This window comes from Primulina eburnea, chromosome 3, assembly GCF_022965805.1.
Source record: "Primulina eburnea isolate SZY01 chromosome 3, ASM2296580v1, whole genome shotgun sequence".
NCBI classification, from domain to species: domain Eukaryota; kingdom Viridiplantae; phylum Streptophyta; class Magnoliopsida; order Lamiales; family Gesneriaceae; genus Primulina; species Primulina eburnea.
In genome coordinates, this window is record NC_133103.1 from 30,686,381 (window position 1) to 30,712,707 (window position 26,327).

Here is a 26,327-nt window from a genome sequence, read left to right on the forward strand (position 1 = left end):
GATTGGTATTTGTAATGGGATAGACCAAAATTTAACTATAATTTTACATCGTTGGCGTTGAGACAGTGGTTCCCCGCCTATGGCATGCGCACATATTTTATGAAATAGTGAGAGTTGACATCTTCCATTTATCGGGGTTACTTCAAAATTGAATGGGCGTGTGCTTTACATTGAATGGCTCCAGAGGACAATCATTTGGTTTGATTCATACTGAACGAAAAGTGTGAGCCTCACGATTTATGCTGAGGATGGTTTGTCGGGTTTGTCGGGATCTGAACGGAAAGACTGCTTACAATTTATGGCGTGGGTGGTTTGTTGGATTTGTCTTGATTTGACCTCAAAGACTTTTATGTTACTCGAGAACCACCAAAAATCAAGTCTACCAAATATAACTCAAAGTAAACGACTCTAGAGTTGGAGTCTAGATGCATATTTATTTTATTTACAAAGGGGATTATCTGGTAGATAGTAGCAAGTTGATCAACTACCCGAAAATTAAGACTTGGAGATCATTGCATCCCCTAGAGGTGTAAAAAAATAAATTTGAGCCAAATATGTTAAAAAAATTTAAAGCTCGAAACAGGTATATCAGAGTTTCAATTTGTTTCGAAGTTCAGAAAATTTAATTTGTTTTGTTCTAGTTCGGTTTGAATCAGTGCTCGAGTTTGGCTTGAGATAAGATATTTGAATATTTTTTTGAGCTATTCGACTATTGCTTGAAAATAACTATCCAAAAGAATCCGAACTTATTTACTTATTTTATATTATAATAATAAAATATCAAGGCCCGCGATCTATCGAACAATAGAATTTGCGCTTGAGTTCGGTTCCAAAAAAATTTGAACATCTCAGCTTCAAGAATGCACTCAAAATCTGTAAAAATTAATTTTTGTAGAAAAATTATAACACCAGTCCATGTATAATTTATTTTTAGTTTCATAAGGTAACATAATCTTTAATAGCAAGGCGATAAATTGCTTATGCAATTTAAATCGTAACTTTAAGAACTTAATTAAATTAATTTCCGTAAAACGCATAATGAACTTTTTATTTTAGGCAAAAACTTGTATGAGACGGTCTCACGGATAATATTCGTGAGACGGATCTCTTATTTGGGTCACCCATGAAAAAGTATTACTTTTTATGCTAAGAGTATTATTTTTTTTTGTGAATATGGGTAGGGTTGACCCGTCTCATGGATTATGACCCGTGAGACGGTCTCACATAAGACTAACTCTTTATTTTAATATACATTTCATCTTTTCCATTTTTGAACATTCCAAAATAGAACTTTGATTCCTTTTTTCTGCTAATTTAAAATTCAGCGATTATTACCACTGTAAGATAAACTATTAATGATATTAAGTTCTTAGATGTTAAATTCAAATATTTTGACTTTGATTCACCCGTTTGGATGTATGTTAATAAATATTTAAACGATCCTTAATAAGTTCAATTATATATTAATAGTGAATTATAGCTATGTGATTACCGTTGCCAAACTAATTTGCTCATAAATCCGTTAAAACCATTTAACCGGTACCTGAACTCCCTTTTGGTTCTCGCATTTCAGCCTCTAGACACACGATGATAGTCTGCAAAAACTTTTACTCGTCCAAAACCATCATGATTCAATAGTTGTATAAACATACCAAGCTGTGATAAAATCCATCTAAGACAATCATGTAAGTACTCGAGCTCTTAAGTTTAGGACTTGTATACAACTTCACCTCAAAGTTAGCTTAAAGAGAAAGATTGACCGAATCTATATATATAAACAGGTGCATAGATAGATAACTTTTTGACCTTGAGCTGAATGATTCGATAAACAATAGTGACATGAACTAGATATAAGCTACTAAAGATGTGCCCCTCGGTTTTTAATCGAATAAAACTCAATTGATTTTGAATCAGTGTCTGTCCTTGTAGCAAACTTTCTTTCAATGTAGGCAGGCAATCATAGAATCTGCTAAGAACTCTTCTTCCATCTTATTCCAGAGTGAGTCTTAAGAAATTTCAAAGCTGAGAATGACTGCTCAGTTGTTGCCGTAGAAACAAGAAGCGTTAAAACAAGACGAATCAAATCTTTAAGAAATGCACCAGAGCCGCGAGACAGGCGTGCTGGGGCCGAAGATTTTCCCCGTCGTAGCACGTCGTGTGAAATTTTCTGCGCGACACTCGCGATATAGAAGGAAAAAAATTTTCCTCGATTTCCTTCCATGTTTTGTGATTATTATCTAGATAGAAATTCTAGCACACATATTTTGAAGGCTGATCAGTATTTTAGAGATTATTATTCATTGGAGGAGGCGGAAGAAAGGATCCGAAAGAGGGAGACAAAAGATAACTCAACCGAAGAACAAGAACTTTATAAGGAATCTTTGACTAAATACACTCATAAACATCTAATTCTTTCAATTGAGGTAAACCTTGTTTACATTTTCATATTAGGAGATCTTAAAAAACATTCTATCAATCAATAATTAAATCGTGGGATATTATTTCACTATATAACATTGGTAGAATATTTATTGATTCCTAAAATGAATATTTCGATCAAATCAAATTTTATAAGCACATGTCTATGATGAGAAGACCGCCACCAATGAAAAGTATAGAAGATATCACCAAACATTTTAAATGAGTATCAAAATTAACTTCGATAATTAATAACATCCAAGCACCTAAATAGGAGAAATGAACACAAATTGGGAATTTACTAACATTAAGACAACAACTTCACTTTAATAAAAGCCATGTAAAATAATTTATTATCATCTCAAAGACTCAAATTAACTCAAAATAATATGTCGCATTCAATTGACGAATAATTGAAGAATCACTTATTAACTTCTGCGCATGAACAAAGTTAACATGATTTTACTTCAAAAAAAAAAAATTCCAGAAACAACTAAAAATATACATCATACGAAAGTCAATCTCAAGCTCTATACATACCAAAAATCTAATCTTCTATGACTTCATCACCACATAAGCTACAAAATAAATACAAACTCCACCAAGTCATAGTTTGAATCTTTCTACATAATAAATGGAATAAACCAATTAAGTAGCAAAAAACATTCATTTCACCTTGTGCAAACTCGATCGAGGCACTATGATGCCGCACAAGCTTTTTCAAATCCCTTACCAGAAATTATTTTCAAATCCTCAGCTGTACAACCTGTTGGAATATTTCATGTTCGCAATCTTGATTTTGATGTTAACAAAACTTGTTTATTTGTTTCTAATGAGTTTACCTAAGCGCGCAAAAACTGAAACTGATCAGGCTTCGAACTGATCAGTTACCAAGCTTAAACTGAAACTATCGAGACGTAAACTGAAAGTGCCAACTGATTGATCGAACTGAACGAGTACAACTGAAGTATCAAGAGCAGTTCAAATGATTTTCTATTTGATAGATGGTTCAGAGAAGAACTTCAGAAGCCCGGCCAGCTGATGAAGTGTTCAACTGATGAAGAGCCCAATTGACCTGTTCAACTGAATCAGTGAAATTAGTTCAGCTGACGAGTCAACTGATTTCACCTCACCAGTTCAAGAACAGTTCAACTGACCAGTTCAAAACATCAGTTAGGAGCGAACAAGTTTGCAAATACGACAAGCTTAATCCAACTATGCACAAAGGTACAAAAGCTATTTTCGATCAAGGTACAATAAGAGACGTTGCAGCAGCGCTTAAAGCCAAATGTTCCAAATATCTATTTGGGGGAACAAATTCAAACTGCGATGGACTCATTCATTGAGTCTCACTGTATGTTCAGACAATCGCCTATAAATAGAAGCCGAATCTCAGTGAAGAAGAAGATGAGAGTTGACGAGTGAAAAGATAAAATACAGAAAGGGCACACTTAATGCTTATTAGCTTTTAAGAAGCAATCAACCCAGAAAGAACACTTCAATGTGTTATCAGCTTAGTTATAGAAGAAAATTTCCCTCAGTGTATGAGAACACTTTCAGGTAGTTTTCAGAGATCAGTTCTCACACACACACACCACCACTCAAATTCTGTCTTGCACAAAGACGTAAAACATGTGTATGTAGTCTTTGACTCATAGACGTTAAAAAAGTGTTGGCTAGAAGGTAATGCCTTCAGTCTAGACTAGGAGTTCAGTTAGGCAGTGGGTAAGTACTAAACTGGGTGGGTTTATACAATGTGTTGTATAAATCATAGTCTTCTAGTGGATCCTACCCGAGGTGGTAGAAGGGGTGACGTAAGAGCAGTTGAAGTCTCCGAACATCCATAAACATATCTTGTGTTATTTCTGTTTAATTGCTTGTTTTTGTTCTTAACTGATTCGATCAATTCAGCTGATATCAGTTCAGTTTTGTCTATAATTGAACTGATATAAGACAGAATTGATCCCATGTAATTTTCAGTTATTCAGTTTCACATGATATAAAATCGATAATTTTTTCTTAAAGAAGGAATGTTTCGAGTATTTTCCACTTGGTTTAAAACCAAACTCGATCTAATTATCGGTGTTTACATTCTTAATCAACTGTGTTTCTGATAAGGATGAATGAGAAATCCTTCAAAAAAATTGTGAATGGTCTAAAAGCGTACGAAATTATGAATGTTAACCTCTAAATTTGAAAGTTTGAGGATAGAAGAAACTGAGATAATCACCGATTATAATCGTCATTGGAGTACAACCAAGCTTGACTTTATACTGATGATGGGAATGTATGGCAAGGATAATCTAGATTTTAACAATAGTGTGTTTGAAGTTGGAGAATTATCAAAACCAACTGTATTTTTGAGAGAAAGCTGCAACACATCAAGTAAACATAAGTCACTCCATCGGCCAAAATTTTCCCACAAAAGAAGAAAGTTCCCAATCAGAAGCTGGAGCAAAAAAGAAAAAAATTTGTTTGTCGTTATTGTCCCTAACCTGGTAATATCACCGTAATGTTTTAAGCTGAAACAAGACTATATGTATTGGGACGCCTATTGGATGTTTCCCATAGTGTCTCAATACACCTACGACAAACAAACTTCAGTGAAGAAAGATTGGGTATCTAAGGCTAAATTAATTGCCATTTTACTTATCCCTCTCTGAGAAATAACATTGCAGGTTTCTATTACTTTGATAGTAAAAGCTCACGCCACATGACATGTTCAAGAGAATACATCACAAACTTTTTTGAACAAAATAGTGGAAGAGTGACCTATGCAAAGTGGTTCAAAAGAAAGGATAGTTGGAAAATGAACAATGAATGTAGAAGGACTCCCGAAACTTCACAATGTGATTCATGTCAAAGGACTTAATTCAAAACTACTAAGCATTAGTCATTTGTGTCATGATGACTTGCATGTAAGTTTGATAAAAATTCTTGTGAGTTTTTTTACAAGGCTAAAACTTGTGTTATGACATATACAAGATCTGCAGATAATTGCTATCAATTAGGAGAACAACTTACCTGCGAACATACAAAAGTGAGTGAACTTAATCTACGTCAACAAAAGTTGGTTCATGAAAACTTCAAAACATTGAAGAATCTTAGTAAGTATGATGATGTACAAGGTATGCCTAATTTATCCTTAGGGGTACCATATGTTTGGAGAGATTGTCAAAAGGATAAGCATACTCGAGTGTCGCACCTTGTGTTGCAACACTTCGGCACAACACACTGTTTGAGCTACTACATATAGATCTTATGCTTCCAAAGTGGAAAGCTATGGATATAAAAGTATTCTTTTGAGTGTGTCTACGACTTTTCATGTTTCACATGGGTAAGCTTTCTTAGGGAAAATAAGACACTTGCATTGCTTTTAAAATTTTACTTGCAAAGATTACTAACCTGCATAACTTGAAGGTAAGCAAAACAAGAACCAACTATGGTAAGGAGTTCAAGAAATATCTATTTTCATCATTGTGTGATAAGAAAGGTGATTTCTCTACCCTAAAGTGTAACGTACCAAAAATTTGAAGGGTCCACGTGAACCACATGCATGAAAGATTATCAAATTTCTTATGTATTTTAAATAAATTGTTTTAATTGCATTTATTAAATGTAGTAGGCATGTTTACATATTTAAAATATGTTTTTCAACTAGAATGCATGAATATATGTTTTAAAAGTTATTCGAGATGCAATCGAGGAATGAAGACCGAGAACCATATGAGGGTAAAATATATTTATTAAATAATTATTTTAATTGTTTAATGTATGATATATTTTAAGTCGTATTTCGAAAATGGCAATTTTTGGGGTATTTTTATATGCCGAGACGTATTTCAAACCGGTAATTGATTTTCGAGAAAAATAAGGACTTTTCGAGAACTCGGCTAATATTTTCACAAAATTCCTAACAAAAATATTTTAAAAATTAACTAATGGGCTTAATGGGCCTATTATACTAGGTTAATGGGCCTAAGCTTGTATTATGAGTTTCAATTAAAATAAAAGGCCCTAAACCCTACCCCAAACCTTCAAAACTCATGTCCCAATCCTCCCAAAACATACTAGGTCTCTATTAGCTGCAAACCACACACGCACACACACAATTTTGGAAGGAAACTCATGAAAATATTGAAGAAAAATCAGCAAGGTACATCCCCCGTCTCTCCACCAACGTCCCTCGCATCGCCAAGCCGTTTTTCGTGTGAAATATACACAAAGGCACGCCTTAACTTTCTTTAAACATATTTCACACCATATATGTTTGTTTGATTAAACTTTGCATGAAAATACATGGCACAAGTTTTATTTTCGTTTTTATGGGCATACATGCATATAACTTATGTTTTATGATTCAAAAACTCATGTTAAGGATACCTAAAGGGGCTGACATGGTAGGGACGCCAAAAAGGATGGATTTCATAGGGTTTAGGAGCTACTTAGGAGTCGGAAAGAGGGCTGGACATGAGGGCTTCATGGATGAAGAAAATAGACTCCTTGGGGGCTTGGACTCTTCGGCTAGGGTTTCCTAGGGCATGCAGATGCTAGTTGCTGATAAGGGCATGTACAGGGGTCTTAGGAGGGTCGATACAGGGTCTTAGACAGGTTTCATGATGAGAGAGTCGAGGGAAAGGGTTATCGTGGGCCTATAGGGCTGCGTATGCAAGGGAGGGTGCGGCTGTTGGGAGCTGCGACGTCTAGGCGGGTTAGGATTGGTCCAGTAACTTGCCTAGGATTTGGTTAGGATCCTATGAGGGTGGCTAAGGGTGTGGTCAAGTGGCTAAGGGGCTTGGGTCGAAGCTAGACTAGGTTCGAATCCCATTAGGACTAGGACTCTTGGTGCAGAAAATTCAGTAGAGGATAGGGGTGTCTTCCATGGTTTTAATTAGGTAGTGTGGTCCAAAAAGGTTTAATTAGGTGTTATTTGGCTTTGGTCCAAGTTTGGTAACTTTTGGTTAAGTTTCGAGTCAATACGAGTCAAAACCTAGATGTACGTCTAAGCTTTAAAAATGATTTGGGAAGTTAGTCGAGGGGATAAGTTTACATCTAATGAAAATTTATGGGAGTGTTTTAAGGTTATATGTTAAGTTTGGAATGATTTGAGACGTCGTTTCGATGTCTAAGGAAAAATACAATTCTAGGGTTAAAACGGTCGTTTTACACCTGAAAATGTTAGATGTCCTGGCAGTGCCCTGAATGCTGTAATATATGTTAAATTGTTTATGGAATTTTACGATGAAACGTTAACTCTAAAAGACGTGTTGCATGCTTGGTTTAAAAGAAAAATGATTTATATATATATATACATGAATTTTTATAAGTGATGAAAATATGAAACGTTGAGGAGGTGAAGTGATTGTGACTAATACGATGATAGGATGATAAGAAGCTATGATTGGAGATATCGTGAGGGAAAAGGCCCTAGAGGAAGCCCGTTTACGGGAGAAGGTCCTAGAGGGAGCCCGATGATCGTATTTCCATTGACATGATAGTTCAAGGCTCAGTTTGTAAGGTCCAAAATTAAGATGACCTAATTCAACTGCATGCAAATCTAGGGAATATGAAAACTGGCTAATTAATTGCTTAATTGTTTATGTGACATGTTTATTTCATGTTTTAGTAGTATTCTACTGACATGCATAAAATGTGATTTTTAAAGGTTATTCGAGTTGCAATCGAAGAACGGAGACCAAGAGCTGAAAAACGTAAAATATTTTTATTAAATATTTGTTTTTAATTATTTAAAATATGAACGATTTTTTTTCATATTTTTGAAAATAAGGAGTTTTGAGGTGATTTTAGACGCCGTGAAGTAATTTTTATCGGTGTTGGTTTTTCAACAAAAATACGAACTTGTGGGCAACCCGACTAATAAATTCACAAAAATTCCTAAGTAAAATATTTTTATTAATTACTAATGAACTTATTGGGCCTAATTAACTCCATTAATAGGCCTAAGCTTGGTTTAGTAATTTATTAAACTATATAATATGTTAAACCCTCCCCATTAACCCTTGAACCCCATGCCACACACCTAACAAACTCCATCAAAGCACACGGCTCACATACACACAATTTGAAAGGAAAATTCGAAGCTTGCAAGGAATTTCTAGCCAAGGTCTCGTCGTCACCGTTCTTCGCAATCGTCAACGAATAATCGTGCATTTAAAACGAAAAGGCACGCATATTTCTTTCCTTCAACATCTATCACACCATATTAATCATCTAAACTTATTTTGAAAGGAAAAACATGACACAAACGTTTTATTTTCGTAATTATGTGCATACATGTTCTAACTTGTGTTTGTTTGATTCCAAGAGAATGTTTATTATGATCTAAAGGAGCTGCCATGTCTAGGTCACATCCAGGCATTGTTTTACACGGGTATAGGGTCCTAGAACATCACCAATACATTGCACGAACTAGAAACATGAAAGGTGGAATCGAACCTGGACAAGGAGGGATTATAGGGCTCGAGTTTCAATAAGTTGTGTCTAGCTTGGTCTTGGCTTGGGATAGGGCTCGGCTAGGGTTTGTCATGAGTATAGGGAAGAGTCCTAGTCACTCTAGGACTCGAGTCATGGGTTGGGGAAGGATTCCTATCTTGTTAGGACTCCGACCCGAGAATCGCATGCATCGTGCGTGTGGTGTGCAGGCTTTCAGGGGTTGGGTGGCTCGGCCAGGGGGCTATGGGCTGGCTAGGTCGACTCCTTAGGGTCCTAGGTGGGTGAAAAATAGGCTGGTTCAATGGCTGGGTCGATGGCTCACGGGGGTCGAGTCGTGGTTCACGAGGACTAAAATAATATAAAAAGTCTAAGTTTGTAATTTGGAAATTTTATATTAAAGTTTGGTTTAATTCGAGATTAAAATGCAGTAATACGTCTTATTTAAATATTACATTAAAAGTCCTAGATTTAGGCTAAATAAAAATATGAGAAAATTAATGTAAGCTTAAATAATTATTTGAGAGATGTTAGAGACAATGAAATTAAGAAAAAATAAAAAACGTGAAATTTTACGTCTAGAGATAAAATGGTCATTTTACACCCGAAAATTAGTAAACGTCATGGTCGTGCTCTGAATGCTGTTTTAAATGCTGATATGATTATTTCAAATGTTCATGAATTTTTCTACATGTTAAATTTTTATTTTTATATGTTCATGGATTTTTATGGTTTAATTATTGGTCATTTAAAAGATATGTTGCATGTTTGGTTTCAAAAAATAAAAACGATACATATATGCATGATTTTTTTAAGTGATGTTAATATGTTGAAGGACGTGAAGGGATTGTGACTAAATATGATGATATATTGGAGATATCGTGAGGGTTATGGTCCTAGTGGGAGCTCGACGATCGTATTATATTGGATACAGATACGAATACAAATACGTTAATATGTTAATACGTAAGGCCAGGGCCCAGTTGACCGGTGAGAGTGTCGCTGGTGTCCCGTCGCCCAATAATGTGGTTACATGTAGATGGATCCATCGCCCAACACGTATATGAACACAAAAGTCACAATCAACGATCTGAATTCGACAAAACATGAACAAGGATATAAACACGTATATGTTGATGATGATATGTATATTTTTATGATGATATAAAAATGTTTATGATTTTACATGTTTATGAAAATGTTTATTTTTAAAGTTTATGCATTATCAAGATAATGTTAATTTTACGTAAAAATATTTTCACTGTTGCTGGTGGTTTCATACGTATTATTTGTTATAAAAAATATGATGTGTTGAGTCTTTAGACTCACTAGGTGTCATTGATGCAGGTGATTACGATAATAATGTTATGGGAGGTCTTGATTGTTGACTTGACTGGACTGAAGGTGCACATAACCCGAGGACCGACGCTAGTTTTCTACACTAGTTATGATTTATGATTTTAAGTAATGTTAAAGATATTTTTAAGACTATTTATTTATGTTTTGAGTGGTTTTTGAGAGGTTTAGTATATGCTATACTTTTCAAATGTTATTTTTAGGTTTAGTAAAATGTTGGATAATTTTATGCTAAACTATTTCATTTGATTTTCAAATACTAGTTGGTTGTTTTAAAATGATGTTGAAAATATTTTATACAAATATGTATGGTTCGGCCAATGCTACGTAAGGTTAAAAAATATTTAGTACTTTTAAAGCAAAACGAATAGCAGAAGTTTCGCAGTTGACAGGTAAGAGTGTCGCCGATGTCCCCACCACCCAATACTGTGGTTACACGTAGATAGATCCATCGACCTTCAGCTACTATGGATCCTTCAACTACTTGGAAAGTCACAATTAACGATCCGAATTCAATTAAAAGAAAACGTATATGTATATGATGAAAAAGAAAATGTTTATGATGAAAGGAAAAATGTTTATGTTATGCATGTTAATGAAAAGCTATTTAAAGTAAAAGTGTTTTCATTGTTGTATGTGAATGTATACGTAGTACTTGTTATCATGGTTAAGGTTTGCTGAGTCAATAGATTCAATAGATGTGATCGATGCAGGAGATCATGAGTTTGATATTAATGAGGTACTTGATGGTTGATCTTTCTGGACTGAAGGTGGATATAAACCGAAGATCGGCGCTATTTTTTCTAAACTTACGACTTACGTTTGTGATTTATGCTAAATGATTTGAGTTATTTTTAAGATTTTATGACTTATGATGATTTTGAGAGGTTTTGGAGAGGATTTCAGAGTTAATTTATTGTCAAAATGTTAAAGTTAGGTTTGGTTGACGATTTACGATTTTATGTTTTGAAATCACTTTATTTTGGATTTTTAAATAACAGTCGGTTTGTTTATTTTTAAATGATGCAAAAAATATATTTTAAAATATATTTAAATATATGAGTATGGATTCGGCCGAATAGATTGAAAAAAAAATATTTTTAGTACTTTTTAAGAAAGACGAATAGTGGATGTTTCAGTTGGTATCAGAGCAACGTTCCTGAAAAGGGTTGTGCCACCGCCAATTCCGGAAAGCTCAGTCGTCAAGCCTCAAGTCTGTAAGTTTAAATGTTTTTAATGTTATCACATGAATGTTTACATGGTTTATACGTTTAAGCTACATGTTTAAACAATTTTTAAGTTAAATGGCATTTATGTTAAAGTTTGCATGATAAAGGATTTTTATGATTGAACCTGCATCGTTGCATGATTTTTTCTAAGGAAAAAGATTAGATGCTTTAGAATTTTTATGCATATTACGATATGAAATAAAATATTATATGATTTCCATGCATGTTGGTTTTGTGGTGGAATTGGACAAGTTTAAGAATTTGGTTAATGGGTCGGGCCTTAGGAAATGTTGAAAATGATTGGACTATATTGATTTTTAGGTTTTAGTACCGCTGTTCTTTTTTTTTTTGGGGTCATAAGTTAATCATGAAAAATATGAATTCTTTTTGGACATGTAGATTTTCTAAGAAAATACTGAGGATTCGTGATTACTAGTTGAGTTAATTTTTTGGAATTACACATAAGGAATAATGATTCGAAGATTGCGATGATCTTTAGAAGTATGAAAATTTATATAAAAGGATTGGTTAGTAAGGTGATAAGTGTTTAGAAAGGGGGGTGTTGAATAAACACTTAGGCTGCGTTTGGTTGGCCGGATTAGGTAGGATAGATTATTTTATCACTCTTTATCCTGCATTTGGTATGATTTTTATTTAACCAGCTCAATCCCTCCTATAAACGATTAGGTTGTATTACGTGTGATTAAATAATACCTCCATCTTCCATAGGATTATTAATCCCTCCTCTATCCCTACTCTCTTTCCAATTTTATCCTTCTTCCTTAACCGCTATTGAACCACCTCGGCTGCCAGACCGCCGCCGCCACCCTCTCCGGACCACCGCCGCATCGCCAAGTTTCCGCCGCACCGCCGTTGCCGGACATTCTCCGGACCGCCACTGCACAGACATCGCCGGACCTTCGTCGGACCGCCATTGCCGTTGCCGGGCCACCGTCTCACCGCTGTTGCCGAACCACAGCCGGAATGCCGGACCGCCGCCGCCGGAGTAGAAGAAAAAAAAAAGAGGAAGGACAATTTTGTCTTTTCACCAAAAATTTCAAAATTATCCTACACTTCAAAATATTACCAAACATACTACCATATATTACATTTCTACGACAATCATTTTCTTTATCATTTACATACTAATCATTAGTTTATTTTATACTGCAACCAAACGCAGCCTTACTGAATTTGTATTCTTTTCGAATAGTAGGGTCAGTTTAGTTACAAACTGACACTCGGTATCTCGTTAGTCGATAACAATTAGTTTAACTGAAAAACAGTTGCGGAAATAAACTGACTGAAAGATAGAATAACTCAAAGTAACTGAATATGAAAAACACGCGATATGTTTCTGGATGTTCGGAGAATAGAATAACTCATACGTCACCCCTTCTATCACAAAGATAGGATTTTCACTAAAAGACTTCGATCAAATACACACGTTGTACTGGCCCACTTCAGTTTGGACTTAACACTGCCAAACTGAAACTCTTAGTTAACAAAACTTTTACAGTATAAAACAACTGAATGAATCTTAAAAAAGATCTCAAAGCGCTAATAAGCTCGTAAGGTAGCCTTGATTGCTACTGATAAATCTGATAAGAGTGAGATTTGATATCTGAATGCGAGTTGTGATTTTAGCAGAGTAACAGCAAGCTTGAATAGAATAGTAGTTCGCGTGATGATTTTCTCAGTTGCCCTCTTCACTTATTTATAGGCTTCCCACTCAACGGTAATATTAAATATCATTTGAATCTTTATATCCTTTGATTGCCACGTCGATGTCTTCTGACATTCGTACACTGCAATATCTGAAATGCGGCGTCCCACTACTAGTTGCAGTCTGGTGTACTATTTGTCGGTTGTCGTTCTCAACTGATGACATGTACAGCTGAGGGACCGGCTTAAGGATACTTTGCTGGAAAGCTTATAACTGATTTGTTTCAACTGATCAGTCAGTTATAATACTGCTTCAGCTGATGACGTGTATAATTTATTGCTGGCACACATTAATCTTCAGCTAGTGGTGATAGATTAGTTTGCTCATTGTTACGTTGCCTTTGATCAGTTATACAAATACGTTTCGAAGCTTAGTTTGTCAAATCACTGAAATTTAGTTTCCAACAATTTTCCCTTTTTGGTGATTGACAAAACTCAGAATATTATAAACTGATCTTTTGAAAAAAGAATCTTTGTAGATAAAATAATTTCTAATGTACAGATTCATACAAAGAAAACAAATAATCTTCAAGTAATAACTGATAAAAGAATGTCTCTTCTCTTCAGCTGTATCCTCTCTTATTCTTGTATTGACCTAGCTACTTCCCCCTTTTTGTCAAGAACATCGACCTTGAGAGAAAGAATCCTAACATCAACTGCAATGTCTTTGACAGCAGTCAATACAGTATTCTGTAGCAAATCAATCTTCTTTGAAACAGATAGTTCCATGGATTCAACTCTCTTGTTGATTGAGTCTTGAGTAACAGAAAGACTTTCAGCTATGCCTCTGTTCTTCTTGAGCTCGTCGATAGCAAAGGTGATGGAAGTCACAGTTGTTTGAATTGATTTCATTTTATCTTAATTAAATTCACTGGAGGAGTTCAACTTCAGAGAATGAGAAAGCTGTGTGTTTTGAATCTGCTTTATTTCTTTTATAATTTTGGACATCTTGAGTTGTATGTCCTGAATTTCTTCAAGGACCAAATCCATATCTGGAGATGGAGGAGGTGATACGGGTCCAGACGGCCCTGGTTCCTGTTCCTTGGCTGATTGATCAAATATCATCAAAGTTCGGTCAGAAACCTATGTAGCCTCCTGTGTCAGCTCTGGAACATCTTCCATATTTACTTCTTGTTGGACTGGAGGGGAAGAAGATAGAATAGGATCAGTAGATGGACTTCCCTGCTGATTCAGTTGCGTATCTGCTGTAGTTTCAGTTGCGTATCTGCTGTAGTTTCAGTTGGCGGGTCAGTGACTGATGGTGATGACTGTTGGTCAACTGAGTCTTTCTGTGGTTCTTCAGCATGCAACTGAGCTTCCTTAGCGACAATATTTACTTCAGTTGGCTCAACGTTTGAGTGAATGGGCACATCAGTTTAACCTCTTCTTCAGCAGAGACAGGGATAAGAGATTCAGTAACTACTTGATCAGTTGGGATATCAACTGATTCTGTTGAAGGTGCATTTTCTTGAAAATCTTCTACCAATGACTGAATGATTTCATCAATATTAGCAAGTGTCAAGTCAGCTTCTGAGTATATTTGATGATCAGCATCAGTAGATTGAGGCATATCTTGAACTGACTCTTCAGTTGTAGCACAGCTTGTTCAGGGGATGGTTCTCTGGGCTGAGAAGGCGAATCATCTTCTTTGTCTTCCGAAGTACCTTCATGATTAACCAGTTCCTGATCCATCTCCCAAAATTTTATCTGGGATTGCAGAGCCATAAGATCATTTCCAGCTGCGTGAGCACAACTCGATCATTGTAGGCAGTTGGGCTTGTGGTAATATAGTTGGCTTTCAATTTTTCGATCAGTTGGCCCATCTTTTGGCTCTGATTTGATCAAAGAAATAATTCTTCCGCCCCAAAGCCCGAATTATTGTGGCAGCCTTGACCATTCTTAGAATAGTTGCCTCCAACTTGATAAATGTGTTCAGCTTTGACTTCTTCTTCAGCTGTTTGGCAAAAGTATGTGTTCTAAACCTCGTCCAGGCTTCAAAAATTTTCATCTTCGATGCAGCAAAGGCATTTACCTGTTCCCATATGAGGTCAATGTGAGTTTGAATGGCATTTGAGGGCCTTGGCTCTTCGATCATCTTGCCCTTTCCTTTCTCATCAGTAAGAATATGTAGAATGTTCAGTTCAGAGTGAGTAGCATCCACTCTTTCCTGAATAACTATTCCCTTGGGTCGAGCAGGAGCAAGAATTGAAGGTCGTGTGATTTGGATCAAGGGAACTGAAGCTTTTGCTGATTTCTTCTTCTCATCAGCAGGAATTGCTTTCAAAGGAACAACCTGAATATGCTGTTGAGCATTTGAGGCTTCAGTCTTTCAGCAGGGATAGAAGTCAACGAAGCCACTGGCTTTGTCTTCTGAGTTCTTTGCTTCTTGTTGATCAGCTTAAAGGGTGTTTCCTCATAATCTGATCCACTGACGATCAGTTTCCTCTTGGTAGATTTCAGTTGAGCCAGAGACTTATCCTTTTTCACTGATTTGGGAGCCGCCTGCTGAGTCCCAATCTCCTTCTTGATCTTTACAAACTAATCAAGAGAGATGTTCAGTTTGGTCTTTGGTGGCTGAACATTTTTGGCAATGAAAACCTTGAACTTAGATATCCTCTCTGAATCATCAGCCACCAACCCTTTGATTTTCAGCAAGTAGCTCAGTTGAACAGCAAATCCCTTGGACTGCTTGGTGGACTGGAGCATATTTTTTAAGATATCGAAGATAAGACGCTTCCAGTTGAGTCTTTGTTCAGCCATGATGACAGAGATGGCTTGAAATTTCTCCAACGTAAGGGCAGCAGAGGATCCTGCCTTCGCCAAAAGCCCTTTGGCCACAATATCGGCCAGCAACTGAACTTCATGCTAAAGTTATTTCTTTGGATTGGAAACCTTGATTTTCCGTCCATCAGCGGAGAGGAGGGTTTGCATCTCTTCAATGTCAGATGATGTCACCTCAGCAAGATGTGCCATACCATCAGAAGGCAGCAAGAATAACTCTCCAAAGAATCTTCAGAAATGGTCAACAACTGACCATTGATAGTAGAAATGATGTTTCCATTAGAGGTGATCTTTCCAGTGGAGTAAAATTCTTGAAGTTCCTTTGGGTAAATCTCTTGAGAAGATTGCCCCAAAAACGTTCTCAGTCCTGCTGATTCGAGCTTGAGAAATACGTTTTTTATATTGGCTTCTCCAACTGTTAGGACTGATCCAAAGTTGATCGCCATTGCATTCAACATAAGTGCGGGAATTTGATTTGCCATTTGTCATGAATGATTTCCTGCAGAAAAAAAGAGGCTTGATTTTGCTTTTGCTCTGAGAATTTTTGTAAGCGTAAGGAAGAAGAACTGAAATGGAGCGGGTAAATTACTAATGTACGTGAGTGTTTGAATTATTGGACACGTGTCAGTCCCCGAAATTTTGAATTCAAAAATGTGTGTACGTGTGCTGCAAGCGTGTTAAGAATACGTGGATTAAAGGGGTCCACGTTTCAACCTGTCATGTGTTGAAAGATAGTATTTAATGCTTGATAATCAGTCACGTCTCTTGATTTGGAATATATCAATGGTTAATTTGTTAACTTACGTGAGAAGATGAGTGAAATCATCAACTGAACGATCAGTTGTAAAACTTTCTCATTTCAGTTGAAGATTCACTAACTGCTTCTTCTCAGTTAACTTGTTAAACCAATATTCCCCCTTAATAAATGTATAAAAGCAAATACGAGAACTTTAAGTGAGACGAATTAAATAAAATCTTATGCTTAGAAGGTTAATCGTCTTCCGTAATGACTTATCCTTTCATCTTCCTTAACCCTGGGCTATAAATAAGAGTAGCTCAGTTAGTCTTAAACATATCATCAAATAATATTCAGCAGCTAAAATGGCAGGTGCAAGTAGTTCAAAGGCCCCAGACATGGCTGAAGAGTTCATGAGCGCAGCTCTGGAGAAACGAAAAGTCGAGATGGAAGATGAAGTCTTTCATCAAATCCTTCGTTACAGGGAAGAGCTGCATGGACTCCAGTTTCTTTGGGAGAATGAGATGGCTACCACCCCCATTCTGGTGGAAATACTGGAAAAATACCGGGAGCGCTTGCACGTAGCTCATACGGTGAACATTTTCAAACAAGACAATATCTACCATCTGATGCTCTACAAGGAAAGGAGGATCCTAGAGCTCATAGCTGAGTCCGACAGCTTCCTCAAGACTTTCACTGGAGATATAAGACAGTGGATGGGTAAGTGGAGGGCTTTTGTTCAGGAAGAATTGTACGAAGTAATTCGCACTAATTTCTTCAAGTGAATAAAAGGATATTTCAGTTTATCTTTGTCTTTTACTTTTTTGCATTACTAAATCTCATTAGTTGACAAGTAAATCACTAACTGAACAAAATAACTGAAGAGAAATTAACTGACAGATGATTAACTGACATCAGTTGAGATTCAAATGGATGAAAGACTAACTGAATGAACAATTCATGACAATATAACTGACAAATTAATAGTTAATATAACAACAGCAAAATTGATTAGGATAAATCAATTAATCCAAGTATATTGCGAAAATGAGAAAACTTAGTCTCGGGCAATAGTTTGGTGAAGATATCAGCTGCTTGCTGTTCAATTGAGACGTATTCCAGTCTGATGTCCTTCTTCAAGGCATGATCTCTGATGAAGTGATGCCTGACATCTATATGCTTGGTCCTGGAGTGAAGAATGGATTGTAGGTAATAGCAATAGTACTTGTATTATCACAGAATATGGGCGATTCTTTAGCATCAACTCCATAATCTCTCAATTGTTGCTGAACCCAGAGCAGTTGAGCACAACAGCTTCTAGCAGCAAGGTATTCTGCTTCAGTTGTGGAAGTTGCTATGGATGTTTGCTTCTTGCTGAACCAAGAGATCAGTCTGTCTCCTAAAAACTGACATGATCCAATTTTACTTTTACGATCAAGCATACATCCTGCATAATCTGCATCTGAATATCCAACTAAATTGAAAGATGAGTCTTTAGAATACCATAACCCGACATTTTGTGTGCCTTTAAGATATTTTAAAATACGCTTGGCAGCTGAAAAATGTGATTGCATAGGATTTGCCTGAATTCTAGCACACATACAGACGACAAATACAATATCAGGACGAATAGAAGTTAGGTATAATAAAGAACCTATTAATCCTCTGTAAATTGTCGTCTCAACTAATATTCCCCCTTGATCAGTGTCCAGTTTTACTGATGAGCTCATGGGAGTACTTGCAGCTGAACACGATTCCATGCCAAATTTCTTCAGCAATTCCTTCATGTATTTAGTTTGACTGATGAAAGTGCCTGTCTCCAGTTGTTTCACTTGTAATCCAAGAAAGAATGTCAGTTCACCCATCATGCACATTTCAAATTTCTCCTGCATCAACTTAGCAAATTTCTCGCATAATTTGGGGTTAGTTGACCCAAATATGATGTCATCAACATAAATTTAAACAAGTAAGATGTGATCATTCTTTGAAAATTTGAACAAAGTCTTATCAACTGATCCAACAGAAAAATCGTGATCAGTTAGAAATTTTGAAAGAGTTTCATACCAAGCTCTTGGAACTTGTTTAAGACCATACAAGGCTTTGTTCAAATGATAGACATGATCAGGAAAATGATGATTGACAAAACCTGGAGGTTGTTCAACGTAGATTTCCTCTTGCAACTGGTCATTTAGGAATGCATTATTTACATCCATCTGGCAGACTTTGAAGTTCTTGAATGATTCATAGGCAAGAAATATTCTGATAGCTTCCAGTCTTGCAACTGGTGCATATGTTTCATCGTAATCAATTCCTTCTTCTTGACTATATCCTTGTGATACCAGTCTCGCCTTGTTGTGTACAACTGAACCATCTTCGTTCAATTTATTTCTGTACACCCATTTTGTACCTATAACAGTTTTTGAAACGGGTCTTGGAACTATGTTCCAGACATTGTCATGGGTAAACTGATTCAGCTCTTCTTGCATTGCATTTGTCCAGTTTGGATCAGCAAGAGTTTCATCAGTTTTCTTTGGTTCCAATTGAGATACAAAAGCTGAATGAATAAATAAATTGAGCATTTGATTTCTTGTTCTTATCGGGTCAGATGGATTACCTATCACCAATTCTGGAGGATGTGATTTCTTCCATCTGAGTTCAGCATTAGTTAATTTTGTATCAGCAGTTTCTTCAGTAGGTGACTGAATGTTTTCAGTTGGTAACTGAATATAATTTCTTTGCTCTTCCAACTGATTTTCAGGAACTACTTCCTGTTCAACTGATTGATCTACAATTTCAGGTTCTTGTGTTTGAAGGATATTACGATTGATATGATTTTCTTCTTCATGATCATCCTCTAAACTAATATCTGTAAATCTATCAACTAGCTCAACGAGATCAGTTGGCTTATCAGTTAGAATAGTTTCATCGAAAACAACATGTATAGATTCTTCAACATTTAATGAGCACTTGTTAACACTACAACAAAATATGCATTCAACCACACTCAAAAGACAACGGTTTTTAAAAAAAAACCGTTGTCTTTTGCTTTTTAACAACGGTTTTAGTGAAAACTGTTGTTAAAAAGCAGCAAACGACAACGGTTTTTACAAAACCGTTGTCGTTGACCCTCAAAAACACGCTAAAAGACAACGGTTTTTTAAAAACCGTTGTCTTTTAGCGTGTTTTTGAGGGTCAAATACAACGATTTATAAAAAATGTTGTCTATAAGCGTGTTTTTGAGGACAAAAGACAACGGTTTTCGTGAACTGTTGTGGATTAGCGTGTTTTTTCGGAGAAACGACAACGGTTTTCGTGAACCGTTGTGGATTAGCGTTTTTTTTGGGAAAGGACAACGGTTTTCGTGAACCGTTGTGGATTAGCATTTTTTTTGGAAACGACAACGGTTTTCGTGAAAAAAGTTTAATTTAGCGACGAATTATAAACCGTCGCTAAATTTAAATCGGCGACGGTTTTAGAAAATTCCGTCGCAGATTTTTGTCGTTTAGCATTTTTCTTGTAGTGGATTTTTCATAAAACCAATGAATACTTGGTTAAAAATTTCCTCAAGTATTAAAAAATCATTTTCAGAACATTGAATCGATGATAAGATTTTATGTCTGTTCTTTATGGAATTCGGAATTCCATGGATATGGAGGTTACAACCAGAATTTCCTTGCTTATGGAGGGTTAGTTCACAAAATTTTGGGACAAATTATTAAGAGAAGACCCTGATACAGGAAAGCTCTATAGCTCCGAAATTCTTCAACATATGGAAGAAAAAATTTCTTTATATCAGAAAGATTTTTATAAACAACAAGAAAAAGAGCATGATTCAATGAGTCTTTTCAAGCTTCTTACTCCGAAATATTTTGATATTTATTCTAAAAAAAAGATGATTGAAGTCTACATTGAAAAACTGAATAAAGATCTTTATAAGAACATTACATGTTCTGACTCCAAATCAGATAAATCTATGGTATCTGAATCAAGTGAAAACCAATTTATCCATCTAATGTAGATGCAAAATGCTCAAGACCCAAAGGAAGATATTCCTTCCCATATTAGTGATATTTTTGAAAATTATATAAATTCATTAAAAAAAATTATTAAAGATGATTAGGATATTCATCTTTAATAAAGTTGGTGGAATATCATTATAGACTTTTTGACTTTTGTAACCATGTTACTATTTTCTTTTATAAAGCATTGTATTGTTTATATTTTTACTTGGAATCATGGATTTGATGTCCGGCTCTTCCATCTATTTATAAGCTGTATTGTGTTTTTAGAAGAATACGGTCAAGTTTGCTCCCCTCTATTTCCTCTTTGTAAACAACCATTCTTACGAATTAAATAAAAGCTTCAAGTTTTGAATACAACTTTGTAATTTTTTTTTATTTATTTTGTTTTTATTTACTTTTTTATTTTTATATTTCAAGAGAATAGCCTGAATGACGGGCTAAACTACTCATGTTAAATCATAACCTTACTATGACATGATCTATATTGATTTGTAGCTTGGAGAACAATTGAGATAATAATAAATTTATTTGAATTTGGGAATTTAATGTAATATATAAAGATGAACCGGAAAATAGTAAACACAAGGTACGAGTAACCATGAATGTTGCTGGATAAGGAATCACCATTTTGGAATCCAACTCTGTAAGTACGAAAATTGGTTTTTAATGGGCTTTCTATGTGTGGATTATATGCCAGGGATGAAATGGCAGGGGAATGTTTTGATGCAAAAATGTTGATGAGTTTGAGGAGATCGAGGCCGATGATGACGAAAGATTGCAGTATATACGTATTTTTTGTTTGGAAAATGTTGAAATTGTGGGACTCTACTGCCACATTGCCACGTTGATGACGAACATGTATCAAGGTCAATTGCAATACTAAATTCAAATTTGTTAAATTTTTGTTTATCGTTGGCATATTTTGGAAGATGGATTTTGAACATAACATAGTCACGGATTTAACGTGGTAAATATTTTGTTTTCGATTGTTATTTTTGGTTTAATTATTATTATTATATATATATATATATATATATATATATATATATATATTATAATTTAAAAGAAATTTATTACAAAAATTTTACCTAATGAAAAAAATTATTAAAGACAAGAGTTTTGGATTCTCACTACAAGAAAAATGGTAATCGACATTTGTATAAGCGTATTTTTGAGAGACATTCGACAACTATTTAGCGACGGTTTTTTCTTTAATCGTCGCTAAAATTAGCGACGGTTTTACTTAAACCGTCGCCGATTTATAATTTTGCGACGGTTTAATCTACACCGTCGCTAAATTTAGCGACAGTTTAAAAAACCTGTCGCATGTTTAAAACTAGCGACGGATTTGCCAAACCCGTTGCTAAAGTTGGCGACCGTTAAATAAAAACCGTCGCAATATTTAGCGACAGTTTAGATTTAACCGTCGCCGATTTATAATTTAGCGACGGTTTAACTAAAACCGTGGCCATTTTCAAAAAAATTCCTTCCCGCCTAAACTTCCCCCCATTTTTTTTCATCACTCTCTATAAATACATGCAAATTTGCTTCAATTTCTTCCACTTCACTTCACAACAATTAAAATTTTTCTCCCTTACACGATTTTACAACTTCACAACACTTAAATTTTTTTCTCTTCACGATTACAACTTCACAACACTTAAAATTTTTATCTCTTACACGATTTTACTACTTTACAACACTTAAAATTTTTATCTCTTACACGATTTTTTTACCACTTCAAAATGATTAAATTTTTTATCTCTTACACGATTTATCACTTCAAGACTTTTAAATTTTTTATCTCTTACACGATTGTATCAATTGAAAACACGGATTTATTAAATTCTTAATTTTTTTTTATTTTACCTAAAATATTAGCGACGGAATCTATGAACTGTCGCTAAATAGAGACGGTTTTGCACATGAATACCGTCGCTAAATGTAGCGACGGTAAAAAGTAAACCGTCGCTGTCGCTAATTAGCGACGGTTGGACCGTCGCAAAAATCTTTTGCGACAGTTGTCCAAACCGTCGCAAATTGTAGTTTCGACAACACTTTTTATTTTGCGACGATTTTAAAAACCGTCGCAAATTGTAGCTACGACAACAGTCAAAAACCGTTGTGGACCATTTAACAACACTAACTTTAACAACAGTTTTAAAATAGCTACGACAACGGTTAAAAACAACGGTTTAAAACCCTTGCAAAACCGTTGTCGTTGCTAGAAATTACAACGGTTTAACACCGTTGCAAAACCGTTGTCGTTGATAGAAAAGACAACGGTTTAAAACCGTTGTCGTTGAAGACACTTTCAACAACACCCTCAGTTACAACAGTTTTAAATGGCCTACGACAACGGATTTTATCCATTGTCGTTTGGCTTTTTGTTGTAGTGTAAAGACTCTATACGCTTTGCTAACTGACGAATATCCCAAAAATATTCTCTCTGCAGATTTAGCATCAAAGAATTTTAAATGATTTTTGCCATTGTCAAGAATAAAACATCTGCAGCCGAATATTTTGAAGTAAGAAACCACACTTTTTCGTCCATGCTAGATCTCATAAGGTATTTTCAAATGATTCTTATAAATCATTGATCTGTTCTGAGTATAGCACGCAGTGTTTACTGCCTCTGCCCAAAACCTTTGAGAAAAACCAGAATCAACAAGCATCGTTCTAGCAGCTTCTTTAAGCGTTCAATTTCTCCTCTCATCTACACCATTTTGCTGAGGAGTTCTAGCTGCTGAGAGCTCATGCGTAATTCCAGCATTTTCTAAAAAATTTGAAAGAATTTGATTGATGAGTTCAGTTCCTCGATCGGATCTGATTCTATCAATTCCAACTAATTTCTCATTTAGTATTCTTTTGAAAAGCTTGATCAGTTAAGTAGCAGTTTGGTCTTTTGATTTGAGAAAAATAACCCAAACGAATCTTGAAAAATCATCTACAACCACGAAGGTGTATTTCATTCTCTCTAAGCTCGTGACTGATATTAGACCAAATAGATCCATATGTAACAGCTCTAAGTATCGGGAAGAAGATTTACTGCCCTTGTTCTTAAAAAAAGATTTAACTTGTTTACCAAACTGACATGCTGAGCAAATTTTATCTTTGGTAAAATCCATTTTGGGCAAACCAGTGACAAGATCATGATTACTCAGATATGCAATAGATTTGAAGTTCAGGTGGTTTAATCTCTTATGCCACAACCATTTTTTAGAAGATTTTGAAGCAATAAAATATACTGGTGCATAAGGTTGATCATTCCAACTGACTTTGTAAGTGTTTACACACCGTTTGCCAGTTAGTATGACCTCATCAGTTGCATTTTTGACTGAACAAGAATGTTTGTCAAACTGGACTGAGAATCCATTATCGCATAACTGACTAATGCTAATCAGATTACACCTGAGATTCTCAACTAATAAAACATCATTAATGATAAAGTTACCATAGATAGGCTTACCCTTACCCACAGTTTTACCTTTGAAATTATCTCCAAACTGATGTTTGGACCAGTGAACTTGATCAGTTGAGATAGGAGGTTTGCATCTCCTGTCATATGTCGTGAGCATCCACTATCCAAGTACCAGATAGATTCCTTGCTTGTACCTGTTACCTGCAATCACACACAAAATATAACATTAGTACCCTTTTCTATTTGGGTCCAAAATTGATTAGTCCTTTAAGAATCTAGACTTGGATCAGTCTAACTGACTATCCAGTTGCCGTATTCCAGATGATCTTTCTCGATCTGTGTGTGCTCGGTGTGTAGTGTGCAGGTGAAACAATATGTGATTTGGCTCTGTTCAACTGATTGTTCTGCCGATATCTTTTTTGAACAGGCTTGTTGTTATAGTAATTGGATTAGACATTTGAAAGATTCCTGCTGAATCTTTTTGACTGCTGACTGCGTGAGTCAGTTGAAACTTTTGGGCTATAACCAATACCATATCTTTTAGCCTTTTTCGTTCTTTCAGTAGGCTGTTCAACCAGTTTACTTGGCTCAATTTGTTCTTGTACCGCAACTGATTTGACAAAGTGAATGCATTTCCCTTTATCCATATTCAGTTTCAGTTGAGTATTATTGGAAGACATTTCATCTTGGTTACTGAAACCTAAACCAGTTATATCAGTAACTGATTTCTGTGAGTTCTGTATATCAGTTAATGCAACAGATGATTTGTTTCAAGCCTGAATAAGATCAGTTTGCTTTGAATTTTCAAGCATCAACTTTTGAATCATTGATTGATTCCTGCTTCTTTCAACGTTGAGCTCAACAATTTCCCCTTTAAGACTAAACACATCATTTAATTCATTGATGATGCAGCTGGTACTTTCATCATATTCATGCATCGTTTCACCAGCTCTCATTTTGATATTGTCAAACCTCTGAACAGCAACAAAAAGTTTATTCTCTTTGGTCTGTTCATTCCCTTCGCAAAGCTGGATCAGCTTCTCCCAAATCTCTTTGGCTGTCTTTCACATTTTTATTTTACTGAACGTTACTTTGTCTAGTGTTTTGTACAGTATTTCTTTTGCTACATTCTCCATATTTGCTTTTCGTTTGTCCTCAGCACTCCACTCGTCTTTGGGCTTTTCAATTCCCATATGTGATTGTAACTGCTTTATTGGCTTTCAGAATCTTCATTGGTCCGTCAGTGATGACGTACCACATATCATCGTCTTGTGCAGCTAAGTGAGCCTGCATCCTGATTTTCCAATCATCAAAGTCCTCTCTAGAGAACATTGAGATCTTGTTGAAGGAAGACATGATCAATAGTTTGGATAGAGATATTCTTAGACAAGATACAACTACTCTGATATCACTTGAAATGATCGATTAGTAAGGTGATAAGTGTTTAGAGGGGGGAGGGGGGGTTGAATAAACACTTACTGAATTTGTATTCTTTTCGAATAGTATGTTTGGTTTAGTTACAAACTGACACTCGGTAACTCCTCAGTCGATAACAATCAGTTTAACTGAAAAACAGTTGCGGAAATAAACTGACTGAAAAATAGAATAACTCAAAGTAACTGAATATAAAAAACACGCGATATGTTTCTGGATGTTCGGAGAATAGAATAACTCCTACGTCTCCCCTTCTATCACAAAGATAGGATTTTCACTAAAAGACTTTGATCAAATACACACATTGTATTGACCCACTTCAGTTTGGAATTAACACTGCCAAACTGAAACTCTTAGTTAACAAAACTTTTACAGTATAACACAACTGAATGAATCTTAACAAAGATCTCAAAGTGCTAATAAGCTCATAAGGTATCCTTGATTGCTACTGATAAATCTGATAAGAGTGACCTTTGATATCTGAATGCGAGTTGTTATTTTAGCTGAGTAACAGTAAGCTTGAATAGAATAGTAGTTCGCGTGATGATTTTCTCAGCTGCCCTCTTCACCTATTTATAGGCTTCCCTCTCAACGGTAATATTAAATATCATTTGAATCTTTATATCCGTTGATTGCCACGTCGATATCTTCTAACATTCGTACACTGCAATCTCTGAAATGCGGCGTCCAACTACTAGTTGCAGTCTGTTGTACTATTTGTCGGTTGTCGTTCTCAACTGATGACATGTACAGCT

At 35.5% G+C, this 26,327-nt stretch overlaps 1 long non-coding RNA gene across 1 annotated transcript in view; it reads left to right on the top strand.

Annotated features, from left to right (window-relative positions):
• The window catches only part of LOC140828458 (uncharacterized), a 51,420-nt gene that overhangs the window by 21,299 nt on the left and 3,794 nt on the right, over positions 1 to 26,327 (top strand). The window lies entirely within an intron of this gene.